Source organism: Coturnix japonica, chromosome Z, assembly GCF_001577835.2.
Source record: "Coturnix japonica isolate 7356 chromosome Z, Coturnix japonica 2.1, whole genome shotgun sequence".
Classification (NCBI taxonomy): Eukaryota; Metazoa; Chordata; class Aves; order Galliformes; family Phasianidae; genus Coturnix; species Coturnix japonica.
The window spans coordinates 18160653-18169435 of NC_029547.1; the positions used below are offsets into that span (position 1 = coordinate 18160653).

General features: G+C 39.8%; 1 long non-coding RNA gene across 1 annotated transcript in view; it reads left to right on the forward strand.

Moving 5' to 3' along the window:
• The window catches only part of LOC116652491, a 16079-nt gene extending 7826 nt beyond the window's left edge, over positions 1–8253 (forward strand). The window contains exons 2-3 of the long non-coding RNA XR_004305578.1: positions 2455–2533; positions 7246–8253. This is a non-coding gene — a long non-coding RNA (uncharacterized LOC116652491). The remainder of the gene's footprint in view (positions 1–2454; positions 2534–7245) is intronic.
• Positions 8254–8783: the final 530 nt, after the last annotated feature.

Genomic DNA, 8783 nt, shown 5'->3' on the forward strand with positions numbered 1-8783 from the left:
CAGTAAGCAGGCCGGGTCCCGCTGCCCTGCACGTTGAAAGTACTTGCATCCCCAAGATCTCGACACAGGCAATTTTACAAACACCACCATGTTTTAATTCATTGTTACAGGCTAAAAAAAAACCTTTTTATTTAGGTTGTACTCTCAGATTTCCACACGCCTTTCAATAACTGAGATAGGGTTCATACTTGCATCCATGTTATCACTATTAATAGAATGCATATATGTTCCTATGCATTCGTTCTATGCGGAAGTCTCCTCCAGAACCAGAGAATGATGACTGGCAGGGAATATGGGAAAGGTTTAGGAAAAGTCTTAGAAGCATGGGGACCCGCAGTGTCATGGGATTTCACTCTTGAAACACCTAAAGGACCCTAAGAAATTAAGTGAGTATTTGGGTCAGAGATCTAAGGAGGTAAACCTTATGTGGGGTTTGGCTTATGCATACCGTGCTTTGTATCATACTATTCTGGAGAGAGAGAGTTTCCGATCTGAGATTCAAGCCCAAGTTAATTCTGATCAGTCACAGCGAGCATTCAGTAGCAATATCAGTTGCCCCTGTGGAAGGCAAGAAATGGAAACGGGTGTCCACGCGTCTAGAACGAAAAGAAGGAGAAGCACAGGGGGGGCTGCAGAAGACCCAGGTGCCCGGCATGGAGCAGTACCGAAAAAGCAAAGGCGAAACCAAGAGGCATGAAAGAAGAAGACTGATGATGGAGGAAAATCACCTATTGTCGACCTCTGAAGCTGACTGAAATCCAAGGCTCAAGAAAGGAGTTCACACGGCGTCAAGATGAAGGTATCCTTGCTTGGTTTGCTTCGCTGCTGGGACAACGGGGCCAACAGCTTGTCTCTAGATGGTAATGAAGCTCGCCAACTAGGAAACAATTGCCAAGATGCAGGTATCGACAGAGGGCTTAGCAGATGTTCGGGAATGGACCTATCTCTCTCTCCCCTCCTTTCCGGGCCCCGGGAGGGGGGCCCACGGGGTGGCTTCCCCTGTCACGGGCATAGGTAAATCTAAGTAACCCGTGACAATTATCCATGCCAAGATTAGCCTTGCAGTCATAAAATTTTCTCTGATATAATCAGCTGGCAGGCGCTTCTTGATGTGTCTCAACAGGTCAGTTTTTTGGTTTTTTTAACTTGTTACTCCCCTTACATATAGAACTGGAATTCTAGAGATTAAGACTTAACGCTAAAAAAGCAGAATAAGTAACCTAGATAATATTTGATAGCTGCAGAAATAAGAAAAATTGTGATGGGATGAAAATCTTTTCTGGGTTGGCCGTCTGGTTCTTCTTTTGATGTTTGTGACTTTGTGATTCATGTTGTAGGATGAAATTGCAGTATGTTATTTTATGCTTATTTTAAGACACATAAAACTTAACCATTCTACATGGTAGTTACACTCATGTAGCCAAAAAGATACAATCACTTATTATTTTATCTGTAATTCTAGTGAGTAACTCAGCAGTCACTGGATGTTTTCCTTAAGCAAAGTAATATCTTTTTACTATGCTCATTTTATAACTTCTCAGTCAAAGAAAGGCAACCCACTGTGACATGTGAGAAGTGACTGTCAAACCTGGTGTTGTTCAGGGAGACTCCACTGTTCTGTGATGCTGTGATTCAGATAAATATCTTTATGATCATGCAAAACAAATGTAAATAGACTTCTGAGAAGAGATAGATCACATTTTGACAGGAATCTAAGTAGTCTATATGTTTAAGACACAGATTCCCAGTCATCCAGATATTCCCAAATCTGAGTCCTACTTGCTTTTGGCAAAACCTAGATTTTTTTTTTTTAAGTGTAAAACTGATAAACATATATATATTTATTTCCAAATATATATATTTATTTCAGTTTGTTGTGGGTTTTGCTGTTTTTTGTTTTTGTTTTTTAAATCATCCTTGGTATTTATTACTCAAGGATATCTTGAGTCCTCAAAGCATGGCAGGACTTGTTCCCTAAACAAAAATATTGGTCAGACAGACAGAAGTCCAGTCTGTAAAATGTTCTGTTTTCTGTTCTTTCTTCCTCCTCTGTAGGATTACTCCTCTAAGCCAGTAGAATACCCAGCGGTCTTGACCCCTGTTCTGAGTATAGAAGAAATTGACAGTATTTGGACAAAGCCGTGTTAAGTGAACATTTATTGCGTTAAAATGACATATTTTAGTTGTAATTTTAAGTTAACACTGTAGCAGATGTCAAAGATTTTGCTTGGATCTTTTGAGTGAATGGTTAACATAGTGAGAAGAAACATTTAAACTTCTGAGAAGCAAATAAGAAATTACTGATGTATGCTCTGTAGTCATCAAAGCCGAATACAGAACTCCAAATGTCCATGAAGGGGGTTCCCAAGGAATCTGTCTGTAAGGACACTAGAGGGAGTCCTGAGTCTGCAAGATAATCTTACTTCTGCAACAATTATTATTTTTTCTAAGTAGTGCCTTACAAATGAAGACGCTGTTGAAGTGCAGCTTCTGGGAAAATGAAGAGGTCATTCAGTTCAAGTGGGATCAAAAGGTATTCAAGTTCTAAATTCCGGGTTTTCCAATGATTCATTTAGCAAGCAAAGCAAATTTTAAAAAGGCTTAGTTAATAAGGGCTTTATTTTCTTCAATTAAAAAAAAAATTAAAAAAAAAATTATTTAATGTCATCATCCAAAATACAGTAAAATATATTTTAGATTTCTGTTCTGACAGTTTAAATAAGCAGAGCTCCACTTTACAAAATCTATGCTCTTCTTGTAATCCATCACTGAGTACTTCAAGGCTAGACCATATGTATTCCATGTATATTTTCAAGCTGGACAACTGAATTCTTATTTACCTTGAAGGTCAGGGCAATTATTTGCAATAAAAATTTGTTTTGAAGAGGTGCACAGGTGCGTTGGAAGCACAAGTTACTGCTGGTTTCTAGTCTGTACATGCTCCTAAACAACAGCAATTTTGAAGATTCTGTTTTTGGTATCTGAAAGAGAAATTTCTGTGTGTACCCAGAACAGGCAGCACTCAGTAGCTCAGAATTAAGGCTTATTTCTCCTAGTGCTTAAAGCAAGGCAAGGCATTCTGCTCTGTACAAAGGTGGAGGCTGATGTTGATCTTTTTTCACCTTGTTGACCCCTTCTCTAAACCACAATTTTTATCTTTCTTCACATATTCTCCTTACAGTCCTTGCCACTTCAAGGGACATTGCAGAATGAGTTCTCAGCTCTTACTTCTCTCCTGACCTTTGATGACCTCTTTTAGAGAGATTTGAAGTTGCACTGGGATCATCTAAAAGACCAAACTATTCCTCTTTTTCAATCAGAGTGGACAGCTTGAGCAACTCAGCACAGGGGACTGCAGCTGCTACCAAGAGGAAGAGGTCTGGCTGTTGGGAAACCTGAAGGAGAAATGAGCAAGATGGCACTGATGGGCAAAGGTGCCCTTTTCCTACAGTGTTGGTGTGCCATTGAGAAGTAGCTCCTAAATGGTAGTCCTCCCTGGGCTGTTCATATGTTCAGCCAAAGCAGATCCCCAGTGTTGGTATGATAAGAGGAAAATCACAGCCATCAAGGGGGACAGATATTGTGTTTTCTCTCTGAAACTATCCATGGAGTAAAGGCCTTGGCATTCTGATCCCCCTCCTTTTTTTTCCCCCCTATAGATAATAATTGCATCAGTTTGCATCTGTGCACTTCTATAGGATTTGTGAAGGACCTGTTGTCCTCACCTTCATTCCCAAATAATCATGGCAGCTCCAACACACTAATGAAGGCTGCTCTTTCAGCCAATGCAAGAGTTTTAGAAAAGACATGCCATGAAGATCCATGAGTTTGTATTATGAGGCTGCCATAGTGTGAGCTCTACCTTATTCCCCGTAGGATATTTGCTAGCAAATGCAGGATGCTCTCTCTACATGTGACCCCACCTTGTGCCAGATTTACTGCAGTGGCTGGGTACTGTAGTGGTTTCAGCCCTGTGACAAAGGGTGGGAATGGTCTCCTGAAAGTCCCACAGAGGCTACAAGAGCTAGAGTGTAACCAATTGCCAGCTTTGGTCCAGAGAACCAGCCAGAGATAACAAGAAATGGTAAAGATACGCAGTTTTGTGTCTTCTTGGAGATTAGATATGATGTTTGGATAGTGTTTCTTGAGATCATCATGGCCTTCCCAGCCTAACAGTTTCCAAATAAGGGTCTGTAGAAATATGGCAGTGCTATCAAAAGGTGTTCAAAGACGGCAGCTGAATTTTAGGGCATCAGACCAAATTAATTAGGAATTAAAATCTGTTCATCCATAATTATTTTTAAAACAACAGTTAAAACTGCCTTCTTTTTGTTTTAACTATAAGCACAACAACTTTCTAGTCATTTCCAGGATACATCACATTTACAGGATATACTGCACTTACAGGATATACCACTGAGGTTTGAATAGTGTTATTGAAATCAAATTATGATTATTAATACAAAAGTGGAAAGTGCATTGAATGATGCAGTACCTTTAATTTGTATTATTTTTGCTTGTTTGTTCACTTTCAGTCTGTGGAGATCTGTGTCTTTAGCTCAGATAGTTCCTGTCAAACATATATGCAAGAGTCTGAACTGTCACACCGGCATTAAAAAATATTGATTTGCTCAAAGAGATCTGTTTTAAGTATTGTAGTTGAGTGTTCTCTCCTCTGCAAAACCATAAGCAAGAATCAAGTCATTTCTTTTAATAGAACTTATATAAAGCTTACAACTCCAGTAGCTTCTCCAGAGAGAATCTCCCAGAACTGGGAGTCATGAACCAGATCTTCACCTCTGTCTACCAAAACAAAAAAACCTGCAGTCAGACAGAAGGCCAGCAAAGGGGGAAAAAAAGAAACACAGAAACACAACTACAGCAAAACTGTGCAAATTATCCCACCACAGGGAGGAGACTAAAATTCAGCCTTCGTATAGGTTAGAGGAGGCAGAAGAATGTGAATGGATGGTGCTGAAGAAAAGGCTTTCATGCTCCTGGCTTCAGTGTGCTGAAAGAAGGGAACACCTCCCCAGGGCAGGGCAGCAGTGCAAGGACTCACTCAGGACTCCTGGGGAAATTAAGTTCTTAGGTTTTAATGAAAAACATCATCTTATTTTATGGCATGGCTGATAATATGCCTATCTAGGGATCAAACACTGCAGCAGCCCATTTGCAAGTAGTGAAATCAATACATTTCCATACTGCTCATCTTTTGAGTTTTATTTTTCTAAAACAGTTTGCTTCAGTGGTTTATGTAGTTTTACTCATCTTTTTGTCTTTTGCAGGTTTTTTATACACTTGCTATTGATCAGTAATTCTTTATTACTGATTGTTTTTTTAACTCAGACATCTTCTGTTGGACTATTACTCTCTAGGAAAATTGTTTATGCTCATCTATACTGACCTGTTTTTCCCATTTCCTGTGCAAACAATTCTGATTCTTCCAAGAACAGTAAGGTACCTTTTATTCACCAAGTGAATCCTGCCCTTAGTGTCACTGTTGTTATCATGGCTGAGCTTCTGGTACCTTTGCATGTGCTGCTTTTAACATCATTAAAAGCAAATGAAGTATTTACAGACATCCTGCTCCTACATCAACATTTCTCTCTATCCTTGTACCTATTTTAAAAGATGCATTTGCAAATATATTTTGTGAAGCTTTCCTTTTGAAATTACTTATCAAATTGCAGCTGTAATAAGGTCACACCATTGCTATGCAGAAAGCTATCTCTTCCTGTAAATCAATACCCTCTGTTGAAAGTAGCTTTTACATAAGCATTGGATTCCTGTCTAGCATCAATCTTACGTAAGTGCCGCTGGGCTTGCTAAATTATCTCTGGCTCATGGTAGGCATTTTCACAGTCCTCATGATTTTGACTGCTTTGCTCTTTTTAAAACATTTGCATTAGAAGAAATGAGAGCCACTTTTTTTTTATTTTTTTTTTCCTGTTGGCTGTGGGTACATAATAATGTTGGCTGTGGGTTCTTAACAACATGGGATGGAAGGGACCACCTGAATCATTAAATCCCACTTGCAGCTACTGCAGACATTACCTCATGTAATAATCTCTGTTTTTCATTTATTGATCACTGTCTTAAAAACATTCATACAGCTTGGTCTCATCTTTGTCCTTCCCCAGTTCCCCCTTTGAAAAACTGCCCCCTAAACATCTTTATCCTAATGATTTGGAAACTGCCAATTTTCAACTGACATTCCTTATGGACTGATAACTTGTTTGTGCCAACACTACTTTTTTAATCAAAACAGTCAACAGCCCCTTGGTGTTGGGCTTTTTCCTCCCTGTCTTTGCAGTATTTTCTCTCCTTGCCTGGCTGACCAAGCCTAGCTCACCTATCCTCCTCCCAAAAATTAGGCCATCCATACCCTCACTGTCCTTTTCAGCCTTCTCTGCTCCTCTACTAATGTGAAGATACCTTTCTGAAACATAGGTGAACAGAATGATACAGAACAGACCAGAACTGGTTGCAGAAAGGCTCTGTCTCACAACTCCCCCTTTACCTTTGGAAGATCTATCTTTGTGTTACTGTATGAACAAGTCTGTCAAATCTAGTGGTGGTTCATTTGCCTCAGACATGGCAAAGGAGAAGACAACTGCAACAGCTGGAACTTGAGATGGCTGTCAGCATTCAGAGACTCCAGCTTTCTCTCCATGTGCTGTCTGACATCTGCCTCTCAATGTCAGAGCCTGATAGGAACTGCCAGATTTGTGCCATGCTTCCCACACCAGTTGTGTGAAGCCCACATCACACAACTGGTGTTGGCCTCATGACAAAGTAGGATTTACCAGCCTTGTTGCAGCAACCAACCTGTTGCAGCAACATACATTATGTATGTTGTGCCTCTTTTTCCTTAACATTCAGGTATAATTTATTTCACACTTGTTTCAAAACTGTGTTGTTTGAATACTGCTGTATCTAAACATGTTGCCTAGCAGTTATTTCTTGAGGAATTTTTGCCACCTCTCTTCTTTCATTTCTTCATCATCATGTAGTAATAAGCCTTAGTAATTGAAATGCTCTGGTAGGTAGTTTGGAAACCACTGTAGACCAGTGGCATAGGAAATAACTCTGATGAGATAATGAAGCAGTGAAATGTTAGACTGAAATGAGGTGTAGTGAGCTGAGTTGTAGTGTGGGCAATAAAGCTGAGTCTATATTTTGAATATGTTGGGAATACATTTCTACAATGATTAATATGGTTTTTATATATATTTTATTCAGTTTGTGAGCATGGTAGAGAACACCTGAGGACTGTGTGTGGTGGTTTGGTACTCAGGTGCTTGGGAGCATTGCATTGGAAGAGATGGACCCGGAAATGTACATCAAGGAGTTTGGCTGAGGAGGAAAAACAAACAAACAAACAAAAACCATCAAAAAGAAAATAAGAACTTGCACCCTCGATGAAGCAGATTCTACAAACTCTGTGATGTATAACCAGCATCCAGAAAATCTGAAAGCAGTACTGATAGAAATGTGGAAATACGGCAGGTGTTGAGGTGACATGCTCACCAGTAAATACTGCTTCCTAACAGCCTGGGTTTGAGTAGGATGGATGAACAAGTCCTTCCCTGGCTCTGTCACTCTGCAGCCAACTTGTCATCCAAACATGTTTCCCAGTGTTTCCCAGCTAGATCAGTTCCTTATAGAAGTAAGAACACGACTGATTTGATTTTTAATCCCTCAGTTTCCGTAAGAAGAACAGTTGTTTAAAGCTACCTCTAGCACTTTAGACATGTTTGACTCATCCTATCTGGCAGATTCCTCAGTGCCCTAATAAACCTGGTATGAACACTTTGTTCTGGTGTGTGGTATTTCAACTCTGAGGTTACATTTTGGATCCAGCCTGGTTATTGTATCCCACTCTGATGTCCAAACCCACTGAATTGGAGCCAGTTACTCTGCACTGTTACTACTGAGGAATGTTTTAGCAGTTTGGGTGTCCCTGAGGGAACTGAAAGAAAGACTCTCAAACCAGCTATGAGCTATGCTTTTGGACAAGCAAAGATTTTCCCATCTGTAAATGGTGTCAGTGATACATATTCCATTTTAGTGCTATAGACAGTATACCTGTAGGCTCATATGGGATTTACCAGACTCTTTCTCTCTCCCCTATCTTGCAAATAAGCAATCCACAAACCCACTGATTGTCCGCCCCAGTGGTAGTCCATGTAGTCCTGCATTTAATACATGCCTGCCCTGCCATTCAGAAAGGAGCTCTGTTGCTCTGTATTTCATTCAGCTGTGTCTGACTACATGCCATTTCTGTGCATCTGCTTTAGAATGACCACTTATGGAAGCTAGTTCCCTTGCTATATTATTCAACTAGAAGAATTCGGTGCAAAACCATAGATGGCAAAAATCATCCAAGAATACAAGCTTCTCCCTTGACAGCTGCCATAACCAAATTAATCACCTTTGTTCATCAAGGACTGCAAAAAGAAATATGAGTTCAAGTTCTGGCTGATCAGAGATGGTGGTACGACATATCTGCAGTATCATTAAGTGGAAACTACATACCAAATACTATGAGACTTATTTTTTCCTTCCATCTTTTACTGGTCATTTCAGATCTATGTGGTCCTGCTTTTCTTCATCTAGTCCTTTGGTATTCTATTAAGGTAGGTTTTTTCTTCTGTAGTTTAAGAACGATAGTTCTCATCTGAGAAGACTTTCCCATGCTTTCCTACTGTGCTCAATTCACCAGTAGTATTATCAGCATAAGTAAAACTTGTGCTCTTGTTTTAAACAAGTTATCTAAA